Raw genomic sequence first — 12395 nt, 5'->3', positions numbered from 1 at the left:
AAGAGGGGGAGAAAATAGCACACAAAAAGAAAGCAAACATGTTTTTACGCCCCCCCCTCTTCCTCCTATTCCTCCTCTCCTCTTTCTTGACTCTTGTTCCTCCTCCTTCTGACTCGCTCATATTCTCTCTCTCTCTCTCTCTTCATCTCCTCTCATGTCAGAGCAGTCAAAGTTAAGTAGCTTAAGTCAGCATCTTTAACGACTTCATAAGCTTTTTTTCCTTCGCGCGTGTCTCTGTGTCTGTTCATGTGTGCGCCGTGCTTCAGCTGTGTTTTCAAACAGACGTGGCGACTGCTGTAAACTATTGACATTTTAGACTGTACTCCAGTTTGACTCACACAACCACACAGCACCCCTGGCTTCCTCTTAACCCAACTTTAACCCATGTGCTCACTCTCTCTTTCTCTCTCTTGGAGTATACATCTTGATGCTCCCGCTATTTCTTATAAAAAAAATATTAAATAGTGTGGTTAAAGTTGCTGTTGGGATTTTTTACAGGGCTGTGTTCAACAGATTTTCAGACGTGGGATTGTGCGATGCTAAAATACAAAAACAGCTTTCGTGTTTTTTTTTTTTTTTTGTTTTTTTTTAATGCTAACCCCGTCTGCTTTTTCACCTTCTGTTGTTGTTTCCTGGTTCCCTCCATGCTTCTCACTCTTTCTCATCCAGTTCTGCAGTTTAGCATCCCTGTCATTCCCCGCTCCTGTTCTCTTTCAGTCTCTCTCTCTCTGTCTGCCGTTTTGTACTTCTTAGCCCTGCATCTTCCCCTGTGGTTGCTTTTTTTTTTGTTTTAAAGCCCTGCAGTCCCAGCTGTTTTCTCTACCAGGAATACACTGAAACACACCCTATGGTTAGAGTCCTGCACCCACACACACACACACACACACACACACACACACATGCACATCTTGAGTCCTGCTATCCTTGTGATCAAACCCCCGTGAACCAAACACGCCCTGTAATCACGGCTCGTGGACCTACCATGAGCTCTGGCGACAGGCTGCCCCTGCCCGTCCATGCCCATGATTAGAGCCTCAAAACAGGCAAAACACGCCCCTCCCTTTCCCTTCTACCCGTACGCCCTGGGCCTCCCTGCTCCTCCGGCCCCCACCCCAAGGCCACATTAAAGACCACAGTGCTGGGTTCAATGACCACCAAGGGCAGGAGCTTCAGGGTGGTTCAGCTCGGGTGCCACTTTTTCCTTTTCGTCTACTTCGTCTGACAAGTTCGCTCATGAACCAAAAGTCCATGTTTACTGTAACTGGTCGCCAGTGTGTCACTCTACTGGCTCAGGTTTTTGAAAAGGCTTTTTTCCGGCACACTGGATTCTATTTGCGGACGAAGAGAAAACACATCTGGGATTTGGTTTTTCAATTTCTCCTTCACAGTCTTCCCCAACTGAAGGACTGGACGTGGGCGCTCTGTTTGAAGTGGGAGGATACAGCCGTGCTTCTTTTCCCTGTGACAGTCAGCGATCTAGGAGGCACACAGTGTACAACGTAGCACAAAGACTTATCCTCATCATATAATAACGACTAAATGCCCCCTACCCTCCTGCAAATATTCCAACTAAGTGACTCAAGTTAAACCACTTTGGGTAAAGCATTAAAGTAATATGCATCGAAAATATACACATCACTAATTCAGGTGCTGAGTCGTAAAAAAACACTAGATATGATGCACAGAGACTCACTATGGCTCCCAAAGAGATTCTTATTTTATCTTAGAATAGTCTTATGATGTCTTTGGGAGCCATAGTGCTGTGACTCTTTATGCAGCATACCCATTTATTTTTATTTTTTCAGTTATTCCCACTTACTGACATTTAAACTTCTACTTTTTAAAAATGTTTCTTCACAAACTACGATGAACCCAACACACACAAACACACACCCTCATTACCTCACATCTGCTCTCCCCACGCCGCCTCTTTCTGACTCTTTCTTCCTGCATTGCCGTGTTTGCTTCGGTAGCTTTACTCACATGTTTTAATACGCCACACTCATCAGACTTATTCCATTTGGGACTTTGTTTGAATGTAAGCAGTCTGACTTGGTGTGAAGGAGGCATGTCATGATGTCTGCCTTTCTTTTTTTGAAGATTAGGACTCTCCTTATTGTTTCACCCTTTTCTTTTTTCCATTGTTGGGACGGCTCTCTACTCCTTTTTCCTCTTAAATGTAGAGCAAGGGGAGATTATCCTGTGATACTGTACAAAGAGTGTTGATAGCATTTAGCCTTTGACCATTTGACAAATACATACAGCACGATTGTTTGGGTCGTTTTTAACTTAAAGTTTCCTTTGACAAATGTCATATCTGAGAGGACAGAGGTCAAAGTTTTTCACAAGTTTGATGCAGTTTTACAAATCCAGTTTGAGCAACAGAAGACAACAAACTCAAAAAGAAAAGCTTGATAAGTAAAGTTTTTTTTAATCTGCTGTCTCTTTTTTTTTTTTTCCTGGTTGGTCATCGTTGTAGACATACTGTATGCATGGCCTCATATTGCCCAACAATTCCCCCCCCCCCCCCTGATTGGTCAGAGGGCATTGTTAAATTCAATTAGAGCAGTGACCTCTATTTGTGCATGATTGGACACTGCTCTGATGGCAATATCAATCTAATGAAGTGAAGGGGGGAACGATAATGCAGCCTCAGACTGTCTGCCGCTGTCCCATGGCAGAGATGACCCAACATGTTTCCAGAGAATTACTGGTGAGAATTTAAAAAAAATATATATATATATTCTGATTGCAATAAGTGATGACAGCAGTGGGCAAAGCAATCAGGTGCAATCAGATGATAAGTGCTTGGATAAGATTATTTCAAAGTTTGATTTGATAGGGGGAGAGAAAGGACTCATAGTAGGTGGTTTCAAATTAAAACAGAATAATCAGCCTGCAGGTTTATTAAAAAAAAGACCCCGCACTTAATGATATTTAAAGTATTAATGATGATTTTGAGGATGTAGTTGATGTTGATTAGGATATTACTGATGATGATGATGATGATGAAGCTGCTACAGCGAGTTGCACCATCTCTGCTTGCCCCATGTCCCTGTGCCCCTCAAATTCCCAAATAGTTACAGCAAATAGTTATGGGTCAAAGGTTTCCTTGCTTCCTTGTTTTCCATGCTAAGTCCTTAGTCTGTCTTGATACTAGATTTTTAATGGACTCAATAAGGATATAGATATAACCCTAACCCCCAATTTGAACAATCACACCTCAGCATAAATTGAAAGCCACATATTATCTTATTCCAGACTTCCAGTTTAAATATAAAAACAAATACCTTGACAAAACGCTTCAACTTTATTACATTTTGGACGTGCAACTATTATTTTTTTTTACCACAATGGATCAGGTTTAATATGTAATAACATACAGTATGTTGGTATAACCTATCATAGCATTTTAGATCTATCTTAAATATGCAGTTTGTCTAGTTGACATAATTGTGAATTTAAAAGAAGGAGGTCGTCTTTAAAGATGCAAACACTGACCGCATGTTTCACACCAAATCCAAATCACACCTTGAAATCCTGCTCCTGCTGTTTGACCCGTTGACTGTATATAAAGATGGACCTCCTCTTGAGGTGTCGCAAAAAAATTCCCCACGACGAGAGCTGCACGGTGACGTTTTAAAAGACAACGCATTAACCTCCTGCCCGTTCATCAAAACACACATTTAACCTACCAATAAAACAGCAAAGATCCGTCGGCTGGTTTGAACGGATACTTCTAGTTATGGAAAGTACAGTGACTCTTGTGTTAGTCACTGTTATGTACTCTTTCGTCGTTCCCTCGTCAACTCTACCGATCCTGTGCGCACAGTGCTGCGTTTTTACAAACAGGGATGTCAATCACGGCATCATACTCCTTTTTATAGCATTCATTAAAACTGAACACTCAAGAAATCAGCACAAGAACTCACTATAACCATAGAAACCATGTTTGAAGGAAGGAGACTTTTCTCTCTCCCGAGTCAGCCAGTAGGAGGACCGCCCCAATGGTTTGGCTCCAATAGTATGGTACCTACAGCATCAGATTTTAAGGTTTTTGGGGACGGATCAAGCCTTCATATATTTGAATGATGGAGGAGTGAGAAGTGCTCCGTCCTGTTGAGGCCCACCAGTGATCACCTGCGACCTGCTCTGGGTCTCTGCCCATAGGTTCAGAAACTGGACTCTGACAATGATTAGTGCTGTGGGAAAGTGATGAGCCAGTTCCTGACTGCTGTAGCTCAGGGTAATCTGGTATGATACACACACACACACACACACACACACACACGCAGACACACACACACACACACACACACACACACGCAGACACACACACACACACAGACACACACACACACACACACACACACACTCAGTGATGTCAGAGAGATTAAATCACTAATAGCTCGCGGAGGAGAAGATGTGACTCACACAAGCTCTCCATCGCAACTCACATCTCTCACCCTCCCTCTTTTACTCTTTCCAATGCAGCTCTTCTTCTTCTTCTTCTTCTTCTTCTTCTTCTTCTTCTTCTTCTTCTTCTTCACTCGTTCAGACACCATTACACTCATTGTCTCACATCCTTCTTTCACCCTCCATCTTCCTTCGTCACCCTTATTTTTCCTCGATTCCTCTTTCAACTCTCTGCCTCTGCCTCGTGTTTTTGTTCTCCTATCCCCCCCCCCCCCCCCCCCCCCCCCTTCTTTCCTCAAAATCCTGTCTCTCACTCATTCCATCTCTCCTTTATTAATCACTCTTTCTGCCCTCAACCTCGGCTTCATCCATCTTCCTTCCCCCGTCATCTCCTCACTTTTATTCTCACCATCTCGGATATCTCCTCTGTCTCCTCTTCGTCTTAAGGGGGATGATATATCTTCCCGTCCCTCGCCGTCTTATCATTCACCCCTCCGCTCCCTCTCACCTCTTTTGCTCCCTCTCTCTTTTTTTCTTCTTCTCCTTGCTGCTTCATCGCTTACCCTCTGTCTTTATCACCTTTCACTTCATCACCGTCCTTCTTTCTTTCAAATTCACTCCCGATAGTCTTTTTTTTTTCCGTGCATAAATATTCATGGCAGGTGAAGTTTGAACAAAGTGTGTGTAGGGGGAAAAAAAACCCAGGGTGTTTAAGAAAGTTTGCCTGCTCCTTCAAAAGGTCAACAGAGGGCACACTCTCGACAAACAAACAAACACACGTTCTCCTTTTTACAAGCAGTTATAAGTGTACTCCATTACCCGTGATTATCCATGTCTTTGGCTCGCTACAAATGGCAAAGAAGCTCGGCGCGGAGACGACTTTCACTTTTAACGGTCAGTAAATACAAACGGAGGGTAGAAGGTGAAGAATAAAAAGAGGAGAGAGAGAGAGATGTGAAAGAGGGAAAGTGCTGAGTAAACTTTAAAGAATCGACACATTTAAACTGCACACAGAATGAAGAGACTGTCACGGGACTTGACAGGAAAGTAGCGTCTATAGTGGCCCCCTTTCTTCTCTTTCTTTATGTATGTAGGAATAGAAATCTCACCGAGTCTTGATTAGTTTCTTAAACTTTTAACAGTTCCACTTCATGCACAGCCCTCGATAAGTCACTTTCCTAACTCCAACTTTCCCTGATGGCCAGCGATATAAACCCATGATGACCTCCAGGTTATAAACACACTTGAGCAGCTATTGTGAGGCATAGATTAGAGATAGATACACATGAGGGGGGGGAGAGGAGGGGGGGGGGGCGAGGGGGCGAGGGGGCGAGGGTGTCCGAGGAAGATGAATAGGCTCGGGGACAGGCAATAAATGAGAAGAGAAGGGGAAGAAAGATGAATGAACTGAGGAGGAGGTCGAGACAGAGACGTGCAGGGACAGTTGGTTTAGGGGGAAGAGAGATGGATGAAATGCCGGCAGGAAGACAAGAAGGAGAGGAAAAGGGGCAGGTGGAGGTGGGAAGAGAGGGTATCAGAGTAAATGATGGCTTGAGGGGGAGAAGTAAACAAGTAGGGTCGGAGGGAGAGAGAGAGCGAGAGAGAGAGAGAGAGAGGTGGATGGTGGATGAATGGCTAGTAACAGGAAAGCGGTTGGCCCTGTGGGTTGAGGATGGAGGGATGAAGGGAGGGAGGTAACAAAGGGAGAGAAAGAGGAAAAAGGAAGAATGAGTAAAGGATGTTGAGGGAAATAAAATAAAGGGGCGGTCATTTATCTTGTGCCTGGGGCAGGGAGAGAGTGTGTGTGTGTGTGTGTGTGTGTGTGTGTGTGTGTGTGTGTGTGTGTGTGTGTGTGTGTGTGTGTGTGTGTGTGTGTGTGTGTGTGTGTGTGTGTGTGTGTGTGTGTGGGAGCCTTTGGCAGGCAGCTCCCTGCGAGCTTGGCATGGAGTTATGTACATCCTACAACCTAAAGCCCTGGACCTTTGGACCACTAATGCAAGTCGGTCGAGCAAAGGAGTCGTTAGCACCATAAAACAGATTGTGTGTGTGAAGAAAACTGCCGACGGTGTAAAGTTTCTGAGTACACCCTTCAGCCCTGTTGACACAGTGGTCATGACGATCAGCTGTATACGGTTCAAATACACTGAATGAAACCCTGAACGTTTTTTTAATCCTGGTTAGATAACAGATGATAGGATAACATACAAGATGTGATACAAGACAATACAGTATGATACTATGATGATACAATGCACGATGAAATACAATAAGATACAACACATTTCTAAAGTCCTACAAATCATTTAGGAGAGGCTTTTTTTCCAAAGCGAGGATACGATACAGTATAATGTGATACGATACAGTATAATGTGATACGATACAGTATAAGGTGATACGATACAGTATAACGTGATACGATACAGTATAACGTGATACGATACAGTATATACAGTATAAGGTGATACGATACAGTATAATGTGATACGATACAGTATAATGTGATACGATACAGTATAAGGTGATACGATACAGTATAATGTGATACGATACAGTATAACGTGATACGATACAGTATAATGTGATACGATACAGTATATACAGTATAATGTGATACGATACAGTATAACGTGATACGATACAGTATAATGTGATACGATACAGTATATACAGTATAACGTGATACGATACAGTATAATGTGATACGATACAGTATAATGTGATACGATACAGTATATACAGTATAATGTGATACGATACAGTATAACGTGATACGATACAGTATATACAGTATAACGTGATACGATACAGTATATACAGTATAACGTGATACGATACAGTATAATGTGATACGATACAGTATATACAGTATAACGTGATACGATACATTATAATGTGATACGATACAGTATATACAGTATAACGTGATACGATACATTATAATGTGATACGATACAGTATATACAGTATAACGTGATACGATACAGTATAATGTGATACGATACAGTATATACAGTATAACGTGATACGATACAGTATAACGTGATACGATACAGTATAATGTGATACGATACAGTATAACGTGATACGATAAGTTTGCCATTTCTTAATGAGTGTCTGATTGTATAAACTCATCAATATTTTCATTCTTATCTACTATTAAAATGTCCTTTTATGTTTATTCTTTTTTTCTACCTTTTACTTAATTGATCCTTCATCCTGAAAACATAAATATAGAAATAGACATGGCTGGAGGAAGGAGGGGCTTAAGGGGGCCCAGAAGCTCAGTTTTTTGCCCCAAGGCCCCGTTGAAGGTTGTGTCGGCCCTGGTGGAGATCCATGAGTTCTAATAATGACACAAACTTGTAGCCTGATTTTGGGTGAACGTGTTTGAGCCACTGCAGAACATAGTAACACGTGAAAAGTTAAAATGGTTTTGAACACTTCCCTGACATCAAAAGGGTTCAATGAGGATAAACTCTACCGTCCGAGTAAGACTAGTTCAACAACACTGAAAAAAAACCCCGAACATTTAGCTTCACCTAACGTGGCTCCAAACAACATGGCGGCAAGTGAAACAGATTTTTGTGTGCGTTATGTAATCCTCCAAACAGCTTGGTTCTCCATAGCAGCCCCCAGTTTGACTAGAACATAAATATATGATGAGAAGCCTTAAAACATACATGAGAACAGACGAGATGAAAGAGAGAGAGAGAGAGAGAGAGAGAGAGAGAAGGGCGATAAAAGAACACGGTATGACAACAATGGAGGAGAGAAGACGAGCCACTGCCGCTCATTCATGTCTTTGTCTTTAACAATGCTCGTTTTGTCATAGTTTATCCGCCGACTATGACTTGGAGAATAGTTGGAGTAGTTTGGATTAAGTGTCTGTTTGGCTTTTTTGTCTCGTCAGCTCAAATTTAAAAAAAAAAAAAAGAAAGTTTCTCGTTATGCGTTTTATTCACGTCATCTCCGCCTGTGGCTTCAATCTCTCCATCTGCTGGTCCCCATGAGCTGATCCATCTTTCATCCTTACATTCATTTGCTTGTTTCTGTATTTTTTTTTTTACATTTCCCCAGTCTTCCTTCTCTTCCCATCTGCCCTCATTTCCATCCATCCCTCTCTCCGTGCGTCTCTCTCTCTCTCTCTCTCCCGCTGCAGACAACTGATGGTGATGTATAATTAAAAGCTGCTAAAAGCGTTTGAGGTGGGAGGAGACTAGAACTGCCGGCTGTGGCGTTTAAACAACATTATCTGTAACACGACGACGACGACGACTTCGCGAGGGCAGAGTGGTTATTATGTATCTTGGCCATCGCCATGGAAACAGCGTAATGACAGCTTCAAGCTCTGACACTGTCAGGCTGAAGAGTCTGCGACTGATGCTTTGCACTGTGTGCTCTGACCAAGTTTGACATTTTATACAGTTACATAATGCAAATGTTTCATATTGATCCAAAAAGTCTCCTTTGAATTTAAATTGATAACTTCATGTAGCCTGGAAAAATGAAGAAAACATTCAAGAAACACAAGTGGATAGATGAGGAATGTGTGCTGTTATTGCACTGCAGCTGTTATCCACATAGCATTTGGTTTTACAAGTACACTTGATGTGTGAAGAAATGCACAGTGTGTTAATTTACAGCTCCCTTTCCCCCGGCTGCCTGTTCCTCATGCCTGGAGGTCAGAGTGAATCGCAGCCTTGTGAATAAATGATCATTATTATTATTATTATTCATAAAAAAGTGAGCGGTCTCGAGTTGTGTCTTTTATCCCGTCGTTTTTTCCCCCGTGCTTTCTGGGAATGATGCAAAATGGCTGACGACATAAGCTGTTACATAAACTCTTACATAAAGCCAAAAGTGTTTGGTCAAACCCCTGACCCATAATGAAACGAGCCGCTTCAGAATCGCTCTCAACTGACTCACAGATTCATGCGCTCTTATGAGGGGTTGGCCGATTCCCTTTTGGAGGCAAGCAGTTATGTGATTCTTTTTTTTTTTTTTTTTTTCCAAAACCCTCGTCCCCTCTGTCAGGAGTCTTTGCTCACTTTTTTTTCTAAATGAACCAAACTACACAAAGAGGGCGAGCTGCCACGTGTGAGCTCGCTGAGAGAGTCCGAGTTGAGATGTCTGCCTGTCTCATATGATCGACGTCATGAGCCTCAAATCTTAAAGCCAAGCCCTCGATCCCATGCTCCCCGCACTGTCAGGGTGAATCTAGATCTCTGTAATTAGTATGCAAAAGAGAGACGGTGTAAAGGAACTGAATGTGTTTATGTTAAACAGACTGTTGATTCACACACATATGCAGAAATGCACTGGCTGTTCACTAAACACCAACTCACTTCCATCTTTTTACATTTTTGAATGCCTTCACATTCCCCGGCATGTTGCCTCTAGCTGTTTTTTTTTTTCTTCTTTTTGCGCCCTCGTGGGAAAAACGGATACGTGCAAGTCTTGTCCTCGTGAGACCTGCTGAAAGTAACACATCACATACGAGGCTGAGAAGGAAACAGAGGTGGCAACGACTGTGCATCTGTTGCCGATTCCAACACGTAAAAGCAGCTGGAGAAATGGAGCACATGTCAATCTCAAGCTTTTACTGAAAAACACCACATTAGAAAATAATGGGTTTTTTTTTTGCAACTAATCCTCTCATATTTGATTCTACCCTTCATTTCTTCATGTGACTTGTTCCCGTCAAACTCCACCTTAGTCTACGTGGACTCTCTTCTCTAAACCTCGTCCATCTCCTCCTCCATTATTTTTTCCCCCCTTCTTCTCAGAGCTGATAAGAGTTTAGTAACTCCTATATGGATTACCGCACATCATGCATATTTATTTGTGTGGGTGTGTATGCGTGACGTCATTTGTGACATTTGTTTACTGCAGAGTGACGGGCATTAGTGTGTGAGGCTGATCTGAAGACAGACCAAAGCATGTGCACTACGTGAGGCGTTTAGGTGACTTTGATGTACGTGTATAAATGTGAATGTGTTTCTATGGGGGGGGGGGGGGGGGGTGTTGTGTTGCAACTTTATATCCTCTTGTCTTCGTGGTTTCCACGGCAACCATACATTCCTCCATATAACTGCCCCATAAGTGTTCAGATTCTAACACCCCATCCTCCCTTCCATCTCCTCTCATCTCTCGCTCGCCCTCTTTCCTGGACGTCATCACGCACTGGGTTGTGCAGCCTGAGCTGGATGTGTGATTGTATAATGAGCTTTTTTTCCCACCGTGTGGTAGATGCTCCTATGTGTACATTTAGTCTAGGGCTTCACCCGATTATTGTGCAAGAACAATCCCGGCTGTGGATGGATGTGGAATCCATTATGAAGTCGTGTCAGCAGCAATCGAAGTGGCTTGTAGATTCCGGTTTGCAGAGTGTATAATGAAATCTTCAATATGATGTGCAAACTTCTGAATGACAAATGTAGAAATGACAGATGGACTGATGGTCTTTTGGGGTATCACACTTTAAACATATTATTTGATCATTTAAAGAGCTGTCAGTAAGTTTTTTTTATGAATAATAACAGGCACAAACAAAGCCACATGTAGCCCTGATATATTCATGCAGGTCAAATATGACAAAAACCCCATTAAAAAAAGAAGCATTTGAATTTTGTATTTCTAAAGACGTACATGAAATGCATTTAAAATTCTCACTACATCACAGTCTAGATGTTTGTAGTCAAGCTTTAACATTTAAAACTTAGTTCTTTGTCTTTCTTTATCAGTCCAATAACTACCTGCAACAGGACTGTCGGTCAGTTCTCACTTCACGTTCCTAAAATTCACAACATCCGAAAAAAACGACATCTAATTTGGACAGTTGTTGTAGGCCTACACCAATCAAAATGTTTTGCCTAAGCTTACCCAATCGTAACATCTGTAGCCGATAAAGCATGTAAACAAACACCAGCTGTGCTAACAGAGCGGATAAATCCCTGAATTACCCGCGAGTGCAGCCTGGCGTGAAGTCGTTTTCCAAAAAGCAGTTTGAGTCCTTAGAGGTGGGGATGTGTCAGAGAGATGTTGGTGGAAGTAAAAACCTCCTCTACCATTTAGGTGGAGAACCAGACAGTGTTGTCGATGTGATATTTAAAGTGTGATGGGTCACCTGTGCCCTGCCTATATTGGATTTACCATGTGATACCCCCCCCCCCCCTCAATCCTAAAATAATCTCACCCAACTATCCATCTCTGTCATCCCACACCCACCCGGGACGCAACTTTATTACTCACCACAGCTGGAGACCGCTTAGCTCCGGTGTGAACGTGGCAGAGAGAGTTTGTATTTTGTGGTGTTTCTCATTACGTGCTTTGTGATATCATTAAGGAGGGTAATATCTCTCCCCTCAAGAGCTTTTTATCTCTCCGCCTCTCTCAGTTGGCCTCCCTCAAATTGTTTTGTTTTCTGCCTCCACTGCGATGAGAAGAGCTGAATGGAGGTTTTCTTTGAGCCTACCTGCCCCTGTAGAAGTTCATGTGGGTGAAAAAGAAAGTCGGAGTAACTCAAATCATCTTCACCACGTTCTGCCTCTCTACTGTACTATCTGTAAAAACTGGAAATCTGCTGTCGCTCAGAATCCTATGAAGTACCATGTTAGCAATTTTCACACTGATAACTACATTTTGAAGTCCTGATAATTTGACAATCGACCATGTAGAGTTGTCACATTGAGTGTCGAGCACTGGGATTTTGGCTGATTGGGTAAAGTAGTATCACTACTCAAATTATCAGCAATGAAGTTAATCGAAGAAAAAGTTCAAGTGAGGCTTTTGAGTTCAAGTTAAAAGTGCATTAATATAACTCTCTGTGCTGCAAGTTTACATCGCTTTCATATGGTGCTTTCACACATGCACAAAACTCCTGAAAACTTCCAGAAATGTTTAGGGTGAGCATGTGTGAACACTAACACAAACAGATGAATGAGCCAGCCCCAGAGTCATTTTCCCAGGATATCGGGGTG

At 42.4% G+C, this 12395-nt stretch overlaps 1 protein-coding gene and 1 long non-coding RNA gene across 4 annotated transcripts in view; both read left to right on the top strand.

Annotated features, from left to right (window-relative positions):
• LOC132958992 (uncharacterized) overlaps nucleotides 1–12395 on the top strand; it is a 195624-nt gene that overhangs the window by 67321 nt on the left and 115908 nt on the right. The gene's annotated exons all lie outside the window — the stretch shown is intronic.
• Nucleotides 1–12395, top strand: part of slc8a4b (solute carrier family 8 member 4b) — a 97557-nt gene that overhangs the window by 67210 nt on the left and 17952 nt on the right. The window lies entirely within an intron of this gene.

Source organism: Labrus mixtus, chromosome 23 (genome assembly GCF_963584025.1).
Source record: "Labrus mixtus chromosome 23, fLabMix1.1, whole genome shotgun sequence".
Classification (NCBI taxonomy): Eukaryota; Metazoa; Chordata; class Actinopteri; order Labriformes; family Labridae; genus Labrus; species Labrus mixtus.
This window is presented reverse-complemented; position numbering and strand designations above follow the sequence as displayed.